The sequence below is a fragment of the Ascaphus truei genome, chromosome 2 (genome assembly GCF_040206685.1).
Source record: "Ascaphus truei isolate aAscTru1 chromosome 2, aAscTru1.hap1, whole genome shotgun sequence".
Lineage (NCBI taxonomy): Eukaryota > Metazoa > Chordata > Amphibia > Anura > Ascaphidae > Ascaphus > Ascaphus truei.
In genome coordinates, this window is record NC_134484.1 from 433,010,856 (window position 1) to 433,035,427 (window position 24,572).

Sequence of the window (24,572 nt, forward strand, 5' to 3'; positions counted from 1 at the left end):
TGGGTGTCTGTTTTGCTCCCAAGATAATAGGCATACTTTTTTACTTGCAGAAAAAATACATTCTTTGCAGTGGACTCAACACTCAGCAATTGGCTTTGAAAAACCTTTTTCTTTATAGGGCAATTTTACACTCAGCATTTGTTTGCTAAAAATTCCCTTGCTTCAGCACAGTCTTGTATCAATTTTCACACTTTTCTGCATATACTCCATTCACAGCTGGTAGCCCTATGCGGTGTGGCAACCTTTATTTGCAAAATCAGTACCACTCGTGGGTCACCATCTGTATTCACTGCTTCAGCGAAACTTTTGAAAACAACAAACACCTATCCCTTTCCAAGGGCTGACTCACTTCTTGAACCCTGACTATGGCTGAAAGGCAAAGAGCCCTATTTCAATTACCATATTATGCTTTTTGATAGGAAAATAAAGTTTTAGCTGCTTCAGCAGTCTCTCTCCTCTTGGGATTGGGGTAAAAAGTCCATCTGTGTTTTTGTAAGTTTCAATGCTGTGTATGTTTCAGTGCAGTGGTGTGTCCCTTTAATTCTGATCTCTGCTGCATGAGGTTTTTTTTTTTTCTCTAAGTTTCTCAGACTTGTTTGTAGGCAAAAAAGCATAACAAAAAATTTCACATAAAACTCTCCTGTCCTTTTTAACTACAAAGACACCTCTTGTCCCACCTCGGACACCATATGTGGACGGACGTTCACAGAGGTACACAATTAGGAGGCTTTATAATGTGAAATTATAATAGGCTTTATTGTGCCTGTTCCTTTTCATCAGGAAATTATCCAAACACAGGGGGGGGAACAAAGCTTCCATTCACTTGGGAGTATTTCTAGTGAAATCCTATGCAATTAGTTCACATCTCCCTTAGTCAAGCAGTTCTCGCAGCCCCAAAACATATAGCATGAAAATAAGCAGATATAAGCAGTCTCTTAAGAATACAAGTCTTATCTGTTTCTTGGAGGGAAAATCTCACTTCCTGGTTCAGCTTCAGGTGCAGTAGTTTTCCCTGTGTCTTGAATTCAGCTCTGCTGTGCAGAGCTCAAGACCGCTCAGCTCCAGAGACCTGGGTTTCTTTTGGTCAGTCTCTCCTGGGTCTGAAGAACCTCTGCTCTGTCTCTCCAAAGGTCAGCTCTCAGTCAGAGCTAGGGAGGAGTTACTTCCTGTCTCAAAGGCAGGCTTTTTCTACTACCTGTAATCAGGCAGGTGGTGCTAGTTAATTTGCTACCAGCAGTTAACCACCACACTGCTGGATTAGAGGCACCTTTGTGAACAGGGATAAGTCCCCTGTTACAAGAACCTACTGTAATACAACTCTAAAACATTTTGCGCCATGTCACGTAGCAGATTGACCAGACTCACTTTGGGGTCGTATACACCAGGCAAGACACAGAGGTTAATAAACAAAGTAGTTTATTATACACAGGTAACAATAAGAACTAATACAAACCACAACAATATACTGTATGGAGTAACAGGGAATACTTGCAGGAGTCCTTAATATCTAGGGTTAGGACACTGCTGGAGCTGGCTTATCATGGATAACAGACAGTTCAAGTTGAGGGTCTCCAGACTCAGGTAGACTTTGTGAGGAGGACTGCAAACTGCCATAGCTAGTTGCCTCCAACTCCACCGTCCGAGTGCAACAAAAAGACCATCCATTTGCCTCTCTGACTCAGGCACAGTGGTCTCCAGAGACTTGTCCTGATAAGCACTCTCTTGTTCATCAGTACTAGTTTGGTTACATTAGCAAGAGTTCCCATTATTTAGTTTATAAAATGTTTTACCAGGAAGTAATACATTGAGAGTTACCCATTCGCAAAATGGGAACACCAGGTGTAGCCAATCAGTGGTGGGCTATTCATGGAAAGTCCAGGGTTCTTTGTAGGACTTGGCTCTGAGCTGCTAGTGTAGAACAATATCCCAGTTTTACAATCCCAGCCCTCCCAGACCTAAAATTACTGTATTATTTGCCCTGCAGTCACACATACATGTGGTGAGTAGTTCGTCAAATAACCTACGTTTTGAATGCTTAGATGTATGACTACATAATATTTGAGTAGGCTATAGACCATGTCTTGCACATTACAGTCATATTCAATAGATATAAAGTACTGTAGTCCTTTAGCTATTGTATTACCATATTACTGTTCTCAAATCACTATGACACCACATTAATAAACAGTAAAATAGATTTACAGTATGTCAAATACTTAACAGAACACCATATTATCCTTCTTGTTAAACTTATCTAAACTTGTGAAGAAATTGATGTTTATGCACACAAAGTATATTAAAATGTGGTTAAATGTACTATAGTACTATATTTGATCATATTATGTAAGTTTTCTGAAGGACAATAGCCAGAGAGCTAACTGTAGAGACAGAATGAACCTTTGAGGTGAGCATTGAGGAACAGCACCCAGAGGACTCAGTAACGTTCCATTTTACTGTTGTTCTTCTTCAGGAATATGCTTTACCAGCATCCTCATCAGCTGTACCAGTGCCTGCCTAAGCTGTACCAGCACCAGCAACACCAGTGCCTAAACCTGCTCTACCAGTTCTGGCATCTGCTCTACCAGTGCCTGAACAAGCTGTAGCAGCATTTGCACCTGCTCTAGCTGTACCTGTCCCAGCTGTAGCTGAACTGAGACTTCCTGCTACTGCATTGACCACTACGACGAGGTTGCACTGGTGTTTTAGCAGGAGTTCCTGAAGATGCAGATATCATTTTGACAGACGACCCATCATTTGGCGAACATCTCCCAAACATCCAGCTGACAGGTCTGTGTGTTAATCCACCTCCTGTGGCAGAGCAGCTTTGCCATTACCAATAGTATTGCCCACTAACTGCTGCGGTAAAGAAGCTTACATTGGCAAAGTAGAAATGTAGGGAGAGCTTGCGTTCACCATCCACTCTAACAATTGCGGCTGCATCCAGCGACTCGCTGGCAACATCGGGGGGGGAGGTCATTTCACTCCACTTCCTCCTCCTCATTCAGTTTCGTCCCTTACTCCAACTCCTTACTTAATGGCCACAGAAATCTTAAGGCGTAGAAGACCTTGCAGAAGCGGACCTTGTGAGCCTGTCCCTTACTCTGGTAGAAGAGAATATGTTTTTTCATTTATTATTTCATTTTTTTGGCCGCTTTCCCACTAGGGTAAGTCCCCAACTTTAGCCCTTACCTAAAAACAAACCTAATCTTAACTCCTCATACTAATGATACCCCGTACCTTAAAAACCTTAACCTCATACCCTAAAACCCCTTAAGTTAACCCACTACCCTAACCACTAGATCCCCTAAAGTTAACCCCTTAACATAACCACTAAAACCCTTAAAGTCTAAAACGTACATGATAAGGGAAGCAGCCGGTGGTGCAGCTGCAGCGGAGGGTCCCTGTGAGGAGAAACGCTGGTGGGGACTTGGTCGTGGCGGGACGGCTGACTCAAACTTAACAGGTCATAGATGGAGCTCCTCATACTTCTTCCCAAGCCTGGCACTACTGCCCTCTTCAATATTACTGTTAGCAGTACTATCATACACCCAATATCACAAGCACGCTGCCAAGGTGTCACATTTGACTCCTCCCTCACATTCTTCTCTCACATACACAATGTACAGTAGATAAAACGTGTCATTCTTTCCTCCGTAGCATTGCAAACATATGCCATTTCCTCTGTTGCTCTACTGCTAAAACTCTAATGCAGACCCTCATTCTCTCACACATTGACTATTGTAATGTTCTACTGTCTGGCCTTCCTGCCTCTCACCTGTCTCCCCTTCAGTCTTTCCTAAACGCTGCTACTAGAACAACTTTACGCTCTACTAAATCTGTCTCAGCGTCTCTCCTGCTGAAATCCCTCTCCTGTCTAGCACCCTCTCTATCCACCATTAAAACTCAGCTAAAACACACCTCTCTAACGAACACACCTCTCTAACGAAGCATATGGGTACCTCCGTAGCTGATACTATACACCTCATACATCTACCTTGACCCCTTGGAGACACACTTACCAGAACACCCTCCTACTGTTTCTGTACGTTCTTCCAACTTATCACTTAGATCTTCGGGGAGGGACTCCTTTATCCTAATGTTACTTTTATGTCTCAAGCGCTTATTCTCAATATGTGTTATATTATTATGTCACGTGTATTACTGCTGTGAAGCGCTATTCACATAGATGGCACTGTTTAAATAAAGATATACATACAATATCAGATGCATCTCTTGCTCTGTTTCATATTAGGGAGATATAGAGAGGAACCTCGCTCTAACCCCTGGTTGGTAAAAGCGTGCTGCCTAGGGAAATAGACAATATACCAGAAAAGTGTACCAGAGAAGGTGCACTACAGAGTCCCTTTATAGGCGCACCGCAGACCTTTATAATATAGACGGTCAGAGAGACTTTGAGATCTAAGTTAAGATGTAGGATAGTTTTCCTTAAAATGTCCAGCTCCTCAGTGAGACTGTGTAGTTCCTTTCTGGAAACTTCCAGGTCTGTGCGGCAGCTGTTGGTCTCATGATGTGAGGCATCCAGTGCTCTGTGGAGTGTCTGAACCTCTTTCTGAGCTACGTCCACCTCTATCTGGACACTGTTGACCTCCTGTTGTGAGGCATTCAGCTCTATGCGAAGAGTGTGAACCTCTTGCTGGAAGACTGTCATCTGCTTCAGTGCCTCCTCATACTTCCGCTTTAGCGTAGCCACCATTTTATCAGATTGGCTCTGCTTTTCATCCATGGCGGAAATAGCAGCATTTGCAGTATCTAGCTCAGTCTTGAGATCGTCCAATTCTGTCCTAGCTGTAGAGTACATTGCGAGCACATATTCCTGTAGCTTCACGTTATTTTTCAGTAGCTCCGCGTAACCATCTTTCTTTTGATTCAATTGTTCACGGAGTAAATCACAGTCACGCCTGGCAATTTGCAGGGCGTCTTCAGGGCTGGTCAAGGGATCGTCACTCACTGGTTCCGGCTCCGCTTCCCTGGGATGACTGGTTGAGGGTTCCTCATTGTTGGCACCGGACAGACACTTCTTTGGGGTACACGACTTCTGCCTTGGGCCCTCTGGATATTCGGTTATACGCGGGACGAATTCTCCATTTTCTCTAGCCTGCAGGGCATCTCGGTCCCCCTTTTTCTCCACAGGATCTGCGGATGTGTCTGTTACTTCCACGGTAAGTGAAGAACTGCTTTTCTTTTTCTTCCTTTTTGATTTGGATGACACCGTCCCTTCAGGGATATTGGGGTCTCCATCTTCATTTGAAGTTTTAGCAGCGTCACTGGATCCACCCGGCTTTTCTTGCAACTGTAATAGCTGACGGAAATATTCGGTGTCCACTGCTCCCGCTCTGTCTCCTGCTGATCATATTCGTCATCAAAAAGAGCGGTCTTTTCTGTTCGTGCCGAGTTCAGGCACCCCCACCATTCTTGGGGTGTTTTGTGGGTGTGACTCGGTTCGGGTTCCCCGTAAGAGATGTCTTCCTCTTTATTGGACTGGAAGGGCCACTCTTCAGTGGGGTAGGGTTCATTACAGGAACGCTGCATCTTGTCCTCCATTTTTAGGCAATCAGGTGTAATTTTCTTCCTGACCTCAGGAGGCGCTATTGCAGCTGTTGCCACTGTATTTGCTAGAACCCCCAATTGTGATAGTCCTACAGATGGGCATATTTTGCTTGTAGAGGTCGTAGTTCTCACAGGCATTTCTGTAGATTTTTCTTTCTTGGGTAATTTTTTTTTTTTCAATATCAGCAGTACTGTGCATGCATTTTCTTTTATCAGGTATACAAGATTGTGCAGTTGCTAGGTAAAAAAGTCTATTTGCTATATACCATTTATTTGCTAGGTGAAATCCCTCCGCTTCAGCAACAGAATTTGGTTTTCTGCCTGAGTTCAGTAATTTTCAGTCTCATCTTTGGGTATTATGGCATTCACACTTCACACTTTGGGTGTCTGTTTTGCTCCCAAGATAATAGGCATACTTTTTTACTTGCAGAAAAAATACATTCTTTGCAGTGGACTCAACACTCAGCAATTGGCTTTGAAAAACCTTTTTCTTTATAGGGCAATTTTACACTCAGCATTTGTTTGCTAAAAATTCCCTTGCTTCAGCACAGTCTTGTATCAATTTTCACACTTTTCTGCATATACTCCATTCACAGCTGGTAGCCCTATGCGGTGTGGCAACCTTTATTTGCAAAATCAGTACCACTCGTGGGTCACCATCTGTATTCACTGCTTCAGCGAAACTTTTGAAAACAACAAACACCTATCCCTTTCCAAGGGCTGACTCACTTCTTGAACCCTGACTATGGCTGAAAGGCAAAGAGCCCTATTTCAATTACCATATTATGCTTTTTGATAGGAAAATAAAGTTTTAGCTGCTTCAGCAGTCTCTCTCCTCTTGGGATTGGGGTAAAAAGTCCATCTGTGTTTTTGTAAGTTTCAATGCTGTGTATGTTTCAGTGCAGTGGTGTGTCCCTTTAATTCTGATCTCTGCTGCATGAGGTTTTTTTTTTTTCTCTAAGTTTCTCAGACTTGTTTGTAGGCAAAAAAGCATAACAAAAAATTTCACATAAAACTCTCCTGTCCTTTTTAACTACAAAGACACCTCTTGTCCCACCTCGGACACCATATGTGGACGGACGTTCACAGAGGTACACAATTAGGAGGCTTTATAATGTGAAATTATAATAGGCTTTATTGTGCCTGTTCCTTTTCATCAGGAAATTATCCAAACACAGGGGGGGGAACAAAGCTTCCATTCACTTGGGAGTATTTCTAGTGAAATCCTATGCAATTAGTTCACATCTCCCTTAGTCAAGCAGTTCTCGCAGCCCCAAAACATATAGCATGAAAATAAGCAGATATAAGCAGTCTCTTAAGAATACAAGTCTTATCTGTTTCTTGGAGGGAAAATCTCACTTCCTGGTTCAGCTTCAGGTGCAGTAGTTTTCCCTGTGTCTTGAATTCAGCTCTGCTGTGCAGAGCTCAAGACCGCTCAGCTCCAGAGACCTGGGTTTCTTTTGGTCAGTCTCTCCTGGGTCTGAAGAACCTCTGCTCTGTCTCTCCAAAGGTCAGCTCTCAGTCAGAGCTAGGGAGGAGTTACTTCCTGTCTCAAAGGCAGGCTTTTTCTACTACCTGTAATCAGGCAGGTGGTGCTAGTTAATTTGCTACCAGCAGTTAACCACCACACTGCTGGATTAGAGGCACCTTTGTGAACAGGGATAAGTCCCCTGTTACAAGAACCTACTGTAATACAACTCTAAAACATTTTGCGCCATGTCACGTAGCAGATTGACCAGACTCACTTTGGGGTCGTATACACCAGGCAAGACACAGAGGTTAATAAACAAAGTAGTTTATTATACACAGGTAACAATAAGAACTAATACAAACCACAACAATATACTGTATGGAGTAACAGGGAATACTTGCAGGAGTCCTTAATATCTAGGGTTAGGACACTGCTGGAGCTGGCTTATCATGGATAACAGACAGTTCAAGTTGAGGGTCTCCAGACTCAGGTAGACTTTGTGAGGAGGACTGCAAACTGCCATAGCTAGTTGCCTCCAACTCCACCGTCCGAGTGCAACAAAAAGACCATCCATTTGCCTCTCTGACTCAGGCACAGTGGTCTCCAGAGACTTGTCCTGATAAGCACTCTCTTGTTCATCAGTACTAGTTTGGTTACATTAGCAAGAGTTCCCATTATTTAGTTTATAAAATGTTTTACCAGGAAGTAATACATTGAGAGTTACCCATTCGCAAAATGGGAACACCAGGTGTAGCCAATCAGTGGTGGGCTATTCATGGAAAGTCCAGGGTTCTTTGTAGGACTTGGCTCTGAGCTGCTAGTGTAGAACAATATCCCAGTTTTACAATCCCAGCCCTCCCAGACCTAAAATTACTGTATTATTTGCCCTGCAGTCACACATACATGTGGTGAGTAGTTCGTCAAATAACCTACGTTTTGAATGCTTAGATGTATGACTACATAATATTTGAGTAGGCTATAGACCATGTCTTGCACATTACAGTCATATTCAATAGATATAAAGTACTGTAGTCCTTTAGCTATTGTATTACCATATTACTGTTCTCAAATCACTATGACACCACATTAATAAACAGTAAAATAGATTTACAGTATGTCAAATACTTAACAGAACACCATATTATCCTTCTTGTTAAACTTATCTAAACTTGTGAAGAAATTGATGTTTATGCACACAAAGTATATTAAAATGTGGTTAAATGTACTATAGTACTATATTTGATCATATTATGTAAGTTTTCTGAAGGACAATAGCCAGAGAGCTAACTGTAGAGACAGAATGAACCTTTGAGGTGAGCATTGAGGAACAGCACCCAGAGGACTCAGTAACGTTCCATTTTACTGTTGTTCTTCTTCAGGAATATGCTTTACCAGCATCCTCATCAGCTGTACCAGTGCCTGCCTAAGCTGTACCAGCACCAGCAACACCAGTGCCTAAACCTGCTCTACCAGTTCTGGCATCTGCTCTACCAGTGCCTGAACAAGCTGTAGCAGCATTTGCACCTGCTCTAGCTGTACCTGTCCCAGCTGTAGCTGAACTGAGACTTCCTGCTACTGCATTGACCACTACGACGAGGTTGCACTGGTGTTTTAGCAGGAGTTCCTGAAGATGCAGATATCATTTTGACAGACGACCCATCATTTGGCGAACATCTCCCAAACATCCAGCTGACAGGTCTGTGTGTTAATCCACCTCCTGTGGCAGAGCAGCTTTGCCATTACCAATAGTATTGCCCACTAACTGCTGCGGTAAAGAAGCTTACATTGGCAAAGTAGAAATGTAGGGAGAGCTTGCGTTCACCATCCACTCTAACAATTGCGGCTGCATCCAGCGACTCGCTGGCAACATCGGGGGGGGAGGTCATTTCACTCCACTTCCTCCTCCTCATTCAGTTTCGTCCCTTACTCCAACTCCTTACTTAATGGCCACAGAAATCTTAAGGCGTAGAAGACCTTGCAGAAGCGGACCTTGTGAGCCTGTCCCTTACTCTGGTAGAAGAGAATATGTTTTTTCATTTATTATTTCATTTTTTTGGCCGCTTTCCCACTAGGGTAAGTCCCCAACTTTAGCCCTTACCTAAAAACAAACCTAATCTTAACTCCTCATACTAATGATACCCCGTACCTTAAAAACCTTAACCTCATACCCTAAAACCCCTTAAGTTAACCCACTACCCTAACCACTAGATCCCCTAAAGTTAACCCCTTAACATAACCACTAAAACCCTTAAAGTCTAAAACGTACATGATAAGGGAAGCAGCCGGTGGTGCAGCTGCAGCGGAGGGTCCCTGTGAGGAGAAACGCTGGTGGGGACTTGGTCGTGGCGGGACGGCTGACTCAAACTTAACAGGTCATAGATGGAGCTCCTCATACTTCTTCCCAAGCCTGGCACTACTGCCCTCTTCAATATTACTGTTAGCAGTACTATCATACACCCAATATCACAAGCACGCTGCCAAGGTGTCACATTTGACTCCTCCCTCACATTCTTCTCTCACATACACAATGTACAGTAGATAAAACGTGTCATTCTTTCCTCCGTAGCATTGCAAACATATGCCATTTCCTCTGTTGCTCTACTGCTAAAACTCTAATGCAGACCCTCATTCTCTCACACATTGACTATTGTAATGTTCTACTGTCTGGCCTTCCTGCCTCTCACCTGTCTCCCCTTCAGTCTTTCCTAAACGCTGCTACTAGAACAACTTTACGCTCTACTAAATCTGTCTCAGCGTCTCTCCTGCTGAAATCCCTCTCCTGTCTAGCACCCTCTCTATCCACCATTAAAACTCAGCTAAAACACACCTCTCTAACGAACACACCTCTCTAACGAAGCATATGGGTACCTCCGTAGCTGATACTATACACCTCATACATCTACCTTGACCCCTTGGAGACACACTTACCAGAACACCCTCCTACTGTTTCTGTACGTTCTTCCAACTTATCACTTAGATCTTCGGGGAGGGACTCCTTTATCCTAATGTTACTTTTATGTCTCAAGCGCTTATTCTCAATATGTGTTATATTATTATGTCACGTGTATTACTGCTGTGAAGCGCTATTCACATAGATGGCACTGTTTAAATAAAGATATACATACAATATCAGATGCATCTCTTGCTCTGTTTCATATTAGGGAGATATAGAGAGGAACCTCGCTCTAACCCCTGGTTGGTAAAAGCGTGCTGCCTAGGGAAATAGACAATATACCAGAAAAGTGTACCAGAGAAGGTGCACTACAGAGTCCCTTTATAGGCGCACCGCAGACCTTTATAATATAGACGGTCAGGGGTGGATGTAGTGAGTGTAGTGAATTTTATTGAATTGCTGTGCAAACGGGCAATAAAACAGTATATAGTAAATAGTCGAATCCTATATACTCAAATAAAAGATAGACAGCTAACGTCTATTAGAACTTCGCCAGAAATCACACTGAGCTCTAGTTGTACTGATCTATAGGGTATCCTGGTCAAACAGGATATTAATCCTCCGTAACATCACCTCGTACATGTAAAAGGTGGGTACATATAGTAAGGTGCTGATGTTAGTACACAAAAAAATGTTCGCTTTAAGATATCCCTTTAAGTCTCCGATAACTGTGTGTTGTTCAGTAATGGGGTGAGCGATCTTATTAAACCTGTGTTGTACCTGTGTCCACACTGGGGGGACACATCTAAGGGGTTCTAGGTGATGTTGTTGGTGTAGTGGGCCTATCCTGTGGCTCCCTATAGATGTATGGGTGAGTACCTGCTCCTAGAAAAACATAGATAGAGAAGTGCTGACAATGCTATGTTCCATGGTAACCCAGTTAGTCACTTGTATTGTGTCAGTAAAGAGCCTAGCGAGAGTGTGGTTAGTGTACTCCGCATGTGTATTGTGCTCTGCTCTAAACGTCCTTAGAGAGATCTTATTCACATTAGCTGCGCATGCGCTAGTTTCGTGCCTTCTCGCGTTAGGTATCGGCGGCTAATACAGGGGTGGGGGACACCCACAGGAAAAAGCAATAGTATGATGCCTCTTGGTAAGTATTGTGATCATGTAGACTGTTGGTGTTTAGGTATCACTGAAACCCCTAGCCGTCCTGTCATATGCCAGAGCTGTTTGAAGTTCAGACTGCGCATGCGTCACAGACCGTGCTTAGATAGTACTGTTAGAACGTCTGCGCATGCGTCGGTGCACGGTAAGTAGGATAATAGCGATTGTAATAGTAAAGGACACGTTTAGGGTTCTGTTATAGGTGTTTGAGTCTTATCTACATGACAGAAAAAATGCTAATGATGAAATGCTGCACCGGGGCAAGGAGTTCTCGAATGCTCCTAACACGGGTGGTCAGCTGTTGATAGCGCGTGTGTTGCCCAGTGTACCATACAGTGTAGTGCAGTTTGCCCGAGAGGGTATTCGGTTAAAGACTTTGCTAATAGCTATACTAGTATGGTGGTATAGACAGCAGTAGCGTGGTGCCCATAGAACAAGTACTGCCCTGCGGCAGTACTAACACCTCTTTAAATGGGTGTAACAAAGAGTTTTTAATATATTGTGGTATAGGAGCACAGCGCTCTCGGAGAGCTACTGGTGATAACTGACAAAGTTAGTTAAATGCCGGCAAAAGACCCGACATGCCGCATGTTTCGTCACTTCCTGTGACTTCATCCATCCATCCATCATTGTTCTATGGGCACCACGCTACTGCTGTCTATACCACCATACTAGTATAGCTATTAGCAAAGTCTTTAACCGAATACCCTCTCGGGCAAACTGCACTACACTGTATGGTACACCGGGCAACACACGCGCTATCAACAGCTGACCACCCGTGTTAGGAGCATACGAGAACTCCTTGCCCCGGTGCAGCATTTCATCATTAGCATTTTTTCTGTCATGTAGATAAGACTCAAACACCTATAACAGAACCCTAAACGTGTCCTTTACTATTACAATCGCTATTATCCTACTTACCGTGCACCGACGCATGCGCAGACGTTCTAACAGTACTATCTAAGCACGGTCTGTGACGCATGCGCAGTCTGAACTTCAAACAGCTCTGGCATATGACAGGACGGCTAGGGGTTTCAGTGATAACTAAACACCAACAGTCTACATGATCACAATACTTACCAAGAGGCATCATACTATTGCTTTTTCCTGTGGGTGTCCCCCACCCCTGTATTAGCCGCCGATACCTAACGCGAGAAGGCACGAAACTAGCGCATGCGCAGCTAATGTGCATAAGATCTCTCTAAGGACGTTTAGCGCAGAGCACAATACACATGCGGAGTACACTAACCACACTCTCGCTAGGCTCTTTACTGACACAATACAAGTGACTAACTGGGTTACCATGGAACATAGCATTGTCAGCACTTCTCTATCTATGTTTTTCTAGGAGCAGGTACTCACCCATACATCTATAGGGAGCCACAGGATAGGCCCACTACACCAACAACATCACCTAGAACCCCTTAGATGTGTCCCCCCAGTGTGGACACAGGTACAACACAGGTTTAATAAGATCGCTCACCCCATTACTGAACAACACACAGTTATCGGAGACTTAAAGGGATATCTTAAAGCGAACATTTTTTTGTGTACTAACATCAGCACCTTACTATATGTACCCACCTTTTACATGTACGAGGTGATGTTACGGAGGATTAATATCCTGTTTGACCAGGATACCCTATAGATCAGTACAACTAGAGCTCAGTGTGATTTCTGGCGAAGTTCTAATAGACGTTAGCTGTCTATCTTTTATTTGAGTATATAGGATTCGACTATTTACTATATACTGTTTTATTGCACGTTTGCACAGCAATTCAATAAAATTCTGTTTCATATTATGCATAATATGTATCTTTGTTGACACGTGTAACTTTTTCTAAAGGAAAGGGTTACTTTCCATACCCAAACAAATAATGTGGGTACCACGTTGGGCCTGCCTCTGTCATTATAGGAAATTCCCAGAAATAATGTTACGGTATCATGGTGCAGCTGCAGCGGATAATTTTGGTGTGATCTATTTATCGTAATGTTATTTTCATGCGCTAACTTTAGTGGAGGTTAATGGATATTCACTGTTAGGCTAACCGCTCAATAGCATATTATTTGTATATGAATATGCCTAACGTCCGTCAAAAGTTAGTTATACGATACTTTACTGGTTAACTCAGTGTTTCTCAACCAGGGTTCCGTGGAGCAGTCCCAGGGATGTGACATGCTGGGGGGGATTGATGTGACATGCAGGAGAGAGTGATGTGACATGCAGGGGGGATTGATGTGACATGCAGGGGGATTGATGTGACATGCAGGGGGAGAGTGATGTGACATGCAGGGGGGATTGATGTGACATGCAGTGGGGGATTGATGTGACATGCAGGGGGATTGATGTGACATGCAGGGGGGTGATGGGAGATGAAGGGGGGATTGATGTGACATGCAGGGGGGATTGATGTGACATGCAGGGGGATTGATGTGAGATGCAGGGGGGATTTATGTGAGCTGCAGGGGGGATTGATGTGACATGCAGCCCCCTGATGTGACATGCAGGGGGATTGATGACATGCAGAGGGGGATTGATGTGACATGCAGAGGGGGATTGATGTGACATGCAGGGGGGATTGATGTGAGATGCAGGGGGGATTGATGTGGCATGCAGAGGGGGGTTGATGTGACATGCAGAGGGGGATTGATGTGACATGCAGAGGGGGATTGATGTGACATGCAGAGGGGGATTGTTGTGACATGCAGAGGGGGCTTGATGGGACATGCAGAGGGGGATTATGTGAAATGCAGAGGGGGATTTATGTGACATGCAGAGGGGGATTTATGTGACATGCAGAGGGGGGATTGATGTGACATGCAGGGGGAGAGTGATGTGACATGCAGAGGTGGATTGATGTGACATGCAGGGGGGGATTGATGTGGCATGCAGAGGGGGGTTGATGTGACATGCAGAGGGGGATTTATGTGACATGCAGAGGGGGGATTGATGTGACATGCAGGGGGAGAGTGATGTGACATGCAGAGGGGGGATTGATGTGACATGCAGGGGGGGTTGATGTGACATGCAGAGGGGGATTTATGTGACATGCAGAGGGGGGATTGATGTGACATGCAGGGGGAGAGTGATGTGACATGCAGAGGTGGATTGATGTGACATGCAGGGGGGGATTGATGTGGCATGCAGAGGGGGGTTGATGTGACATGCAGAGGGGGATTTATGTGATATGCAGAGGGGGATTTATGTGACATGCAGAGGGGGATTTATGTGAAATGCAGAGGGGGATGTATGTGACATGCAGAGGGGGATGTATGTGACATGCAGAGGGGGAATTATGTAACATGCATAGGGGGATTTATGTGACATGCAGAGGGGGATTGATGTGACATGCAGGGGGGATTGATGTGAGATGCAGGGGGGATTGATGTGGCATGCAGAGGGGGGTTGATGTGACATGCAGAGGGGGATTGATGTGACATGCAGGGGGGGCTTGATGGGACATGCAGAGGGGGATTATGTGAAATGCAGAGGGGGTTTGATGTGACATGCAGGGGGAGAGTGATGTGACATGCAGAGGGGGATTTATGTGACATGCAGGGGGGGATTGATGTGGCATGCAGAGGGGGGTTGATGTGACATGCAGAGCGGGATTTATGTGACATGCAGAGGGGGCTTGATGTGACATGCAGAGGGGGATTTATGTGAAATGCAGAGGGGGATGTATGTGACATGCAGAGGGGGATTTATGTGGCATGCAGAGGGGGATTTATGTGACATGCAGAGGGGGGATTGATGTGACATGCAGGGGGAGAGTGATGTGACATGCAGGGGGGATTGATGTGGCATGCAGAGGGGGGATTGATGTGACATGCAGGAGGGATTTATGTGACATGCAGGGGGAGAGTGATGTGACATGCAGAGGGGGATGTATGTGACATGCAGAGGGGGATGTATGTGACATGCAGAGGGGGAATTATGTAACATGCATAGGGGGATTTATGTGACATGCAGAGGGGGATTGATGTGACATGCAGGGGGGATTGATGTGAGATGCAGGGGGGATTGATGTGGCATGCAGAGGGGGGTTGATGTGACATGCAGAGGGGGATTGATGTGACATGCAGGGGGGGCTTGATGGGACATGCAGAGGGGGATTATGTGAAATGCAGAGGGGGTTTGATGTGACATGCAGGGGGAGAGTGATGTGACATGCAGAGGGGGATTTATGTGACATGCAGGGGGGGATTGATGTGGCATGCAGAGGGGGGTTGATGTGACATGCAGAGCGGGATTTATGTGACATGCAGAGGGGGCTTGATGTGACATGCAGAGGGGGATTTATGTGAAATGCAGAGGGGGATGTATGTGACATGCAGAGGGGGATTTATGTGGCATGCAGAGGGGGATTTATGTGACATGCAGAGGGGGGATTGATGTGACATGCAGGGGGAGAGTGATGTGACATGCAGGGGGGATTGATGTGGCATGCAGAGGGGGGATTGATGTGACATACAGGAGGGATTTATGTGACATGCAGGGGGAGAGTGATGTGACATGCAGAGGGGGATTGATGTGACATGCAGGAGGGATTTATGTGAGCTGCAGGGGGGATTGATGTGACATGCAGAGGGGGATGGATGTGACATGCAGAGGGGGATTGATGTGACATGCAGAGGGGGATTGATGTGACATGCAGGAGGGATTGATGTGACATTCAGAGGGGGATTGATGTGATATGCAGGGGGGGGATTGACGTGACATGCAGAGGGGGATTGTTGTGACATGCAGAGGGGGATTGATGTGACATGCATTGGGGGATTGATGTGACATGCAGGGGGGATTGATGTGACATGCAGAGGGGGATTGATGTGACATGCAGGGGGATTGATGTGACATGCAGGGGGGGATTGGTGTGACATGCATTGGGGGATTGATGTGAGATGCAGGGGTGGATTGATGTGACATGCAGGGGGGATTGATGTGACATGCAGAGGGGGATTGATGTGACATGCAGGGGGGATTGATGTGACATGCAGGGGGGATTGATGTGACATGCAGAGGGGGATTGATGTGACATGCAGGGGGGATTGATGTGACATGCAGAGGGGGTTTGATGTGACATGCAGGGGGGATTGATGTGAGATGCAGGAGGGATTGATGTGACATGCAGGGGGAGAGTGATGTGACATGCACAGGGGGTTTGATGTGACATGCAGGGGGGATTGATGTGACATGCAGAGGGGGATTGATGTGACATGCAGAGTGGGATTGATGTGACATGCAGAGTGGGATTGATGTGACATGCAGAGGGGGATTGATGTGACATGCACAGGGGGTTTGATGTGACATGCAGGGGGGATTGATGTGACATGCAGAGTGGGATTGATGTGACATGCAGAGGGGGATTGATGTGACATGCAGGGGGTTTGATGTGACATTCAGAGGGGGATTGATGTGACATGCAGGGGGGATTGACGTGACATGCAGAGGGGGATTGATGTGACATGCAGAGGGGGATTGATGTGACATGCAGGGGGGATTGATGTGACATGCAGGGGGGATTGATGTGACATGCAGGGGGGTTGATGTGACATGCAGGGGGAGAGTGGTGTGACATGCAGGGGGGTGATGGGAGATGCAGGGGGGATTGATGTGACATGCAGGGGGATAGTGATGTGACATGCAGGGGGGGATTGATGTGAGATGCAGGGGGGATTTATGTGTGCTGCAGGGGGGTTTGATGTGACATGCAGGGGGAGAGTGATGTGACATGCAGAGGGGGATTTATGTGACATGCAGGGGGGGATTGATGTGGCATGCAGAGGGGGGTTGATGTGACATGCAGAGCGGGATTTATGTGACATGCAGAGGGGGCTTGATGTGACATGCAGAGGGGGATTTATGTGAAATGCAGAGGGGGATGTATGTGACATGCAGAGGGGGATTTATGTGGCATGCAGAGGGGGATTTATGTGACATGCAGAGGGGGGATTGATGTGACATGCAGGGGGAGAGTGATGTGACATGCAGGGGGGATTGATGTGGCATGCAGAGGGGGGATTGATGTGACATGCAGGAGGGATTTATGTGACATGCAGGGGGAGAGTGATGTGACATGCAGAGGGGGATTGATGTGACATGCAGGAGGGATTTATGTGAGCTGCAGGGGGGATTGATGTGACATGCAGAGGGGGATGGATGTGACATGCAGAGGGGGATTGATGTGACATGCAGAGGGGGATTGATGTGACATGCAGGAGGGATTGATGTGACATTCAGAGGGGGATTGATGTGATATGCAGGGGGGGGATTGACGTGACATGCAGAGGGGGATTGTTGTGACATGCAGAGGGGGATTGATGTGACATGCATTGGGGGATTGATGTGACATGCAGGGGGGATTGATGTGACATGCAGAGGGGGATTGATGTGACATGCAGGGGGATTGATGTGACATGCAGGGGGGGATTGGTGTGACATGCATTGGGGGATTGATGTGAGATGCAGGGGTGGATTGATGTGACATGCAGGGGGGATTGATGTGACATGCAGAGGGGGATTGATGTGACATGCAGGGGGGATTGATGTGACATGCAGGGGGGATTGATGTGACATGCAGAGGGGGATTGATGTGACATGCAGGGGGGATTGATGTGACATGCAGAGGGGGTTTGATGTGACATGCAGGGGGGATTGATGTGACATGCAGGGGGAGAGTGATGTGACATGCACAGGGGGTTTGATGTGACATGCAGGGGGGATTGATGTGACATGCAGAGGGGGATTGATGTGACATGCAGAGTGGGATTGATGTGACATGCAGAGTGGGATTGATGTGACATGCAGAGGGGGATTGATGTGACATGCACAGGGGGTTTGATGTGACATGCAGGGGGGATTGATGTGACATGCAGGAGGGATTGATGTGACATGCAGGGGGAGAGTGATGTGACATGCACAGGGGGTTTGATGTGACATGCAGGGGGGATTGATGTGACATGCAGAGGGGGATTGATGTGACATGCAGAGTGGGATTGATGTGACATGCAGAGTGGGATTGATGTGACATGCAGAGGGGGATTGATGTGACATGCACAGGGGGTTTGATGTGACATGCAGGGGGGATTGATGTGACATGCAGAGTGGGATTGATGTGACATGCAGAGGGGGATTGATGTGACATGCAGGGGGTTTGATGTGACATTCAGAGGGGGATTGATGTGACATGCAGGGGGGATTGACGTGACATGCAGAGGGGGATTGATGTGACATGCAGAGGGGGATTGATGTGACATGCAGGGGGGATTGATGTGACATGCAGGGGGGATTGATGTGACATGCAGGGGGGTTGATGTGACATGCAGGGGGAGAGTGGTGTGACATGCAGGGGGGTGATGGGAGATGCAGGGGGGATTGATGTGACATGCAGGGGGATAGTGATGTGACATGCAGGGGGGGATTGATGTGAGATGCAGGGGGGATTTATGTGTGCTGCAGGGGGGATTGATGTGACATGCAGAGGGGGATTGATGTGACATGCAGGGGGGATTGATGTGACATGCAGAGGGGGATTGATGTGACATGCAGGGGGGGATTGATGTGACATGCAGGAGGGGATTGATGTGACATGCAGAGGGGGATTGATGTGACATGCAGGGGGGGGATTGATGTGACATGCAGGAGGGGATTGATGTGACATGCAGAGGGGGATTGATGTGACATGCAGGAGGGGATTGATGTGACATGCAGAGGGGGATTGATGTGACATGCAGGGGGGATTGATGTGACATGCAGAGGGGGATTGATGTGAGATGCAGGGGGGATTTATGTGACATGCAGGGGGGGTTGATGTGACATGCAGAGGGGGATTGATGTGACATGCAGGGGGGGGATTGATGTGACATGCAGGGGGGATTGATGTGAGATACAGGGGGGATTTATGTGAGCTGCAAGGGGGGTTGATGTGACATGCAAGGGGGGTTGATGTGACATGCAGAGGGGGATTGATGTGACATGCAGAGGGGGATTGATGTGACATGCAGGGGGGATTGATGTGACATGCAGGGGGGATTGATGTGAGATACAGGGGGGATTTATGTGAGCTGCAGGGGGGATTGATGTGAGCTGCAGGGGGGATTGATGTGACATGCAGAGGGGGATTGATGTGACATGCAGGGGGGATTGATGTGAGATGCAGGGGGGGTTGATGTGAGATGCAGGGGAGTGGGTATATGATAGACGAGGATGTTGATGAGGGGTGCTGGGAGAGATATGATGATGATTTTACCTGTGGGGCTCAATTTTTGTTAAATATGTATTGGTGGGGGCAGGTATTTTTATTATGTATTACGGGGTGGAGTTTCATGTATTTAGGGGGGTGGGTTTTTTTGGTATTATTTTGTAGGGAGGATTGAGTGAGATTGATGGAGGGTGGGGGCGAGTGAGAGGAGAGAAGGGGGAGTGAGTGAGGAAAGAGGGAGTAAGAGTGAGACGCAGAGGAGATAAATAAATGTGAGGCGGGAGGGGAGGAGAGTGAGTGAGACGGAGGGGAGAGAAATACATGGGTAGAGGGTGGGAAATAGAGGGGGCTCGTGAGGTGTGAAATTAACCTAACTGTAATATATGTCAGCCAGATAGGGGTTCCCCGAGATTTTTCAAAATTTTTTAAGGGTTCCTCCAAACAAAAAAGCTTGGGAGTCATTGGGTTAACTCGAGGTAATCTTTACGTTAATCACCTTAGTGCATAGGTGTTAGGAGTAGCGTAATGATAATTGTGGGTAACGTCGCATTAAATAGATTAACATAACTTTGTGGATCTGCCCTTAAGAGTGAGGTATTTTTTTATACAATGTGAAATGATTCACTGCGCCTTTCTACCTATGCCTCATTGTATGCATGATAATATCTGGGTAACTCATGCAACTTCACTGAGAACTAAATATTTCTCCATTACAGATTGACATAAAGTTATCATAATATGTCAGGAAGTACATGTCCTAATACTCTCTTATTAATTGAATACTTGACTAATAACAAATGAACTATGACAACTAAATTCACATTTACTAAGATCATCTAATTAAGATTTGATAGCCCTCGTATTTCTCATTATTAACGTTATTTTTAAAAAACGATTCTGTTTTTCTGGTGCCAAGTATAGGATCCTGTTCCAATTTCAGTGAGTACTATGGCCCATGTGTACAGTACTTAGTAGAGCTATTCCATATTAAACCTTTCGGTGCAGAAGACACTTTATGGTCCATTCAACTATTAAAATAGCACTGCTTAGTAAATGTAGGTCTATATTTCTGCTGAGAAGTCACTGGATTTTATAACAAAAACATCACATTTATTGGCTGCTGTTTACGATTGATTTAACTTAACATGAATGAATGCAGGTTAAATAGTCTCGAACAAGGGGAACACAACTTCACTGCATATTAAATAGGGACCTGTGTTTTTTCTATGTATTGATAAATGCAAGTTCTTAAGGTGGAATTAAATTACTCTTCGATCTCAGTGGGTTTGTCTTTTAATCAGTAAAGTAATAAATGTCTAATGCCTCAGCGACTGACAGTACTGTTGATCTGCAAGATTGCCTGTCAGTGGAAATATTATTTAGTCTCAATTGGGAGCAAAACATTTACATTTCACACAAAAAGCAGAACGGGTCATGTTTATCAAGCAGTGCTACACCATGAGACACATCCTGATGTTGGAAGACATTTGCTATATCTATATATTATTGGCTGTACTTGTATTTTGCAAATGTTTTAATTCAATTCATACTTACAGTATATCTCAGTTAATGGTATACACTTTTATTGCATACATGAGTTGTCTGTTGAGCCACAGAAAGGTAAAAACCACACTGATATAACCTCTTAACTATGCTACTATTCTGTATTGTACCTTGACAACATGAGAGCAATTGACAGTTACTGTATCATCAGCACAAACTAAAAAGATAACCCCCGCTCAGCCTAATGAAGTGTTTAGAAACTAGAACTAGAAGGTAAATATTAGGATCAGCTAACAACAAGAGAAAAAGTTACCTCAAACTAGTGCCAATCAGTTGCAATCATTCACAAAGAGAACATAAATAATTTATGTTCTCTTTTTGCATGATTACAACTCTTTCTCTTGTTTTTAGGTTGCTGTATCATCAGCATTGAAAATAACAAAGCAGAACCCAGAATCTTGTCATCCCAGAGAAAACATGTGCACTCTTCTGATTCGTGTAGATAATGCACAATTCTATGTTCAGTCTCCTATCTACTGCCCAAACCCAACCTGACTTGAATCCTAACTTTTCTATACTCCTCCTTTTTGCAGGCAACTGCAATCTATTAATTTTCAATTAACTAAACTGGGTCTTTTTCTTTTACAAATCTTGTGCGGGTTATTTTCACAACACTATTGCCCCTGTTTTGTCTCTACAAAACTTTGACAAATATCCATTATGACTATGAGCATACCAGAGGGTTAAAAAACTGAAATATATTGCTAGTTACAATACGTGTACCAAAGGAAACATTATCATTTTTTAGAATAGCTGAAAAAATGATTGCCTAATTTTGTTATTTCATTGCTCTTACTGTACATTTGTAATGAAAAAAGGGGGAAGAAAGAGAGCACTGCAAAAAAGTTGGAGAACTGGAGGTAGATGGATCAAAAAATAGAAATTGTATTTATTTAGCATCACGTACTATTGTCATTTATTATATACTATTGTAAAGGTTGTAAATGTTTCTTATTATCATCATCATCATCATCATCATCATCATCATCATCATCATCATCATCATCATCATCATCATCATCATCATCATCATCATCATCATCATCATCATCATCATCATCATCATCATCATCAATAATGCACTATTACATAGGGAATCAAAGTACACAAAAAATGTCAACACAAATCAAGATACCCCTGGACCTGTAGTGGGAGGGGCAGCATGACTTAAGGCCGAGGGGTCCCTCTCCTAGGGAGCCGTGAGGTCAGACCAGAGGTGGGGAATAAGGAAGGGTACTTAAGGGGGGAAGAAGGAGAGGACCTCACCTCCCTCTTTCTTACAGGATCTGCTGGAGCGAAGTTGTCTGGAGTATCTTGCTTCCTGGTAGCCTGGTAACTTGTGGTGATGGCTGCGCAGTGCGGCGGAAGAAGGGCAAGGTTAGTGGCCCATCAGTGATGATGGTAGTCGAGGATGGTGGCGGAGATGTGGAAGTTGTGGGAGGAGGTGAGGCGACTCAGTCCAAGATTGTGAGGCAGGGGTATTGGCCGGGGGGTCAACCAGCAGTGCGGATATGAGGCAACAGAATTGGACAGCTTTGGGCTGTGGTGGTGGTGGTGCAGGCCCCACCGGCAGTACAGGCCTCAGCGGAAGCCATCAGGGCAGGAGAGGATGGCGATGGACTTAGCGAGGAATGCTCGGATGGAGCAGATGAGGACTAGACCAGCCTTGGAGCGATGGGCAATGGTTAAGTCAACACAGGGGAGGGTGGATGGTACGGAAGGGGGACAAGGAGTACGTAGGGGCTGTCACAGAGGGCTGGTTCAAGAGGAACAGGTACGGATGTAACAAGGGAGTGAGGGTATCAGATGAGGGGGAGGAGGGGATAGTGGGGGGAGGACATGTTAAGAAGTGTGTGTGAGGGGGTGGTTACCTCTCCACCCCGGTGTAGATGGGCATTGGGGGGTGAAGGGAGCTGATCAAATAAACGGTTAGTGCAGAGGGGTGGGCTGTAGGAGGATCTGTTAATTTATAGGTATTAATTAAAAGAGTGCATGCAATAAAATCTGTGAAGTAGTTTCATTCTGTTAACCTTATAAATGTATTACTCACTGTCTTCTCTGTTCTACTTTATATGAAATACCTGTACTGGTGTTATTTTTTTTATTTTTTTTAAAAAGTAGGTATATTAGAGATGGATGAAGGGGACAAAATTCTATTTGCTTTTTTCCACCTTAATATTTGGGAAAATGCATACATTTTTTAATATTTTCAATATTATTTCAATATTTTGAATTGTCTTTCATTTTCGTACAGTATTTTTCCAGTTTTTGCAAAAATTGTTTTAATTTTTTTAGAATTGTATACAATTTTTACAATATTCACATATTTTAATAAAAAAATAGTGGGGATTTTTTTTTAAACCAACTTGGCAAATATAAAAAATACAAAAACAAGATACTCTATATCTACCAACAGGACAGGTATTAGGATATCCCTGCTTCAGCATATGAGGATCAATAAGTGTCTCAGTCATTCAGGTATCAATACCTTTCACATGTTGATAATTAGTTAGTTAGTGATAAACATGATTATTTCTATTACTTACACAATTATTTTCAGTAGGTCACACCAGCCTCTAGTGCAGGGGTGAGCAAACTTTTTATGCCGAGCCCCCCTTTTCATCCATAAAATTTCTCGGGCCCCCCCTGCCTGATGTAATCAAAATCACATGAAAAAAAAAAAAACCTTTATTAAACGGTATATAATATAAATCCAAATATGTTTAAATACTTACATATTTCAACAGCTCACGCTTGCAAAATTAGGCTGCGTCCACGCTGCCGCTGAGAGCGGTGACATCACCAACTCTCCAAGCATGAGCACAAGGTGCCCTGCATAATTTTGCAAGTGTGGATCGGGGCTATTTGTGTGTGTGTCTGTGTGTGTCTGTGTGTGTGTGTATTGACTGCTGCTGAGCGCACATCAAAGTCAATTTTGTTTGACTCCCCAAGCGCCAAGCTTGGGAGAGCGTACGTGCACAAAGGCAATCCTTTGGGGGGGCATTCACCCACCTGTTTGCTACCTCCCTTCCCTCTCCCCCCCTTTTTTTCTTCCTTCCCCTCCATGCTTTTTGGCTTGCTATCCCCATTGTCATCCAAACTCCTACCTACAGTATTATTTATTTTTTCCCGTTTTCAATGTTGTGTTTTCAGTTTTTTTACATTATTTCTGCACATTCATAGTATGACTGATATAGTGGCAGCCGACCCTTTCACTTGCAGAGGATCGCAGCGAAGCAGGTTGCCAGCGGAGGAGAGCAAGAACACAGCGCTATTGCAGGGCAGACACCGAAGGAGGGGCGTTTGACTTTACCGTGCTCGGGCGTGCTCCTCCCTGTACCTCCGAAGCCCCTGCGCGTGCGCTCACACACCATCACGTTGCCGCCACCTGCACTATCCTGTTCAGCCACCCGCACACATCTTCGGCTGCCCGCCCGTGCACATCTTCTTGGCCGCCCCCCGCACACAGCGTCTGCCGGCACGCGCACCCAGTTTTCGTCGCACGCCACCTGCGCCCCCCTAAATAATCTTGCGCCTCATTGCCTCCCCCAGTTTGCGCACCACTGCATTACAACACACACTCTCTCAATCAATCAATCACCACATACACACACTCACCACATACACTCAATCAATCACCACACACACACTCACCACATACACTCAATCAATCACCACACTCACACACTCAATCCCCCCAACACACACA

General features: G+C 45.2%; 1 long non-coding RNA gene across 1 annotated transcript in view; it reads left to right on the forward strand.

Annotated features, from left to right (window-relative positions):
• Positions 1-24,572, forward strand: part of LOC142488787 (uncharacterized) — an 89,457-nt gene that overhangs the window by 19,785 nt on the left and 45,100 nt on the right. The window contains exons 3-5 of the long non-coding RNA XR_012799660.1: positions 2,471-2,787; positions 8,419-8,735; positions 22,147-22,240. This is a non-coding gene — a long non-coding RNA (uncharacterized LOC142488787). The remainder of the gene's footprint in view (positions 1-2,470; positions 2,788-8,418; positions 8,736-22,146; positions 22,241-24,572) is intronic.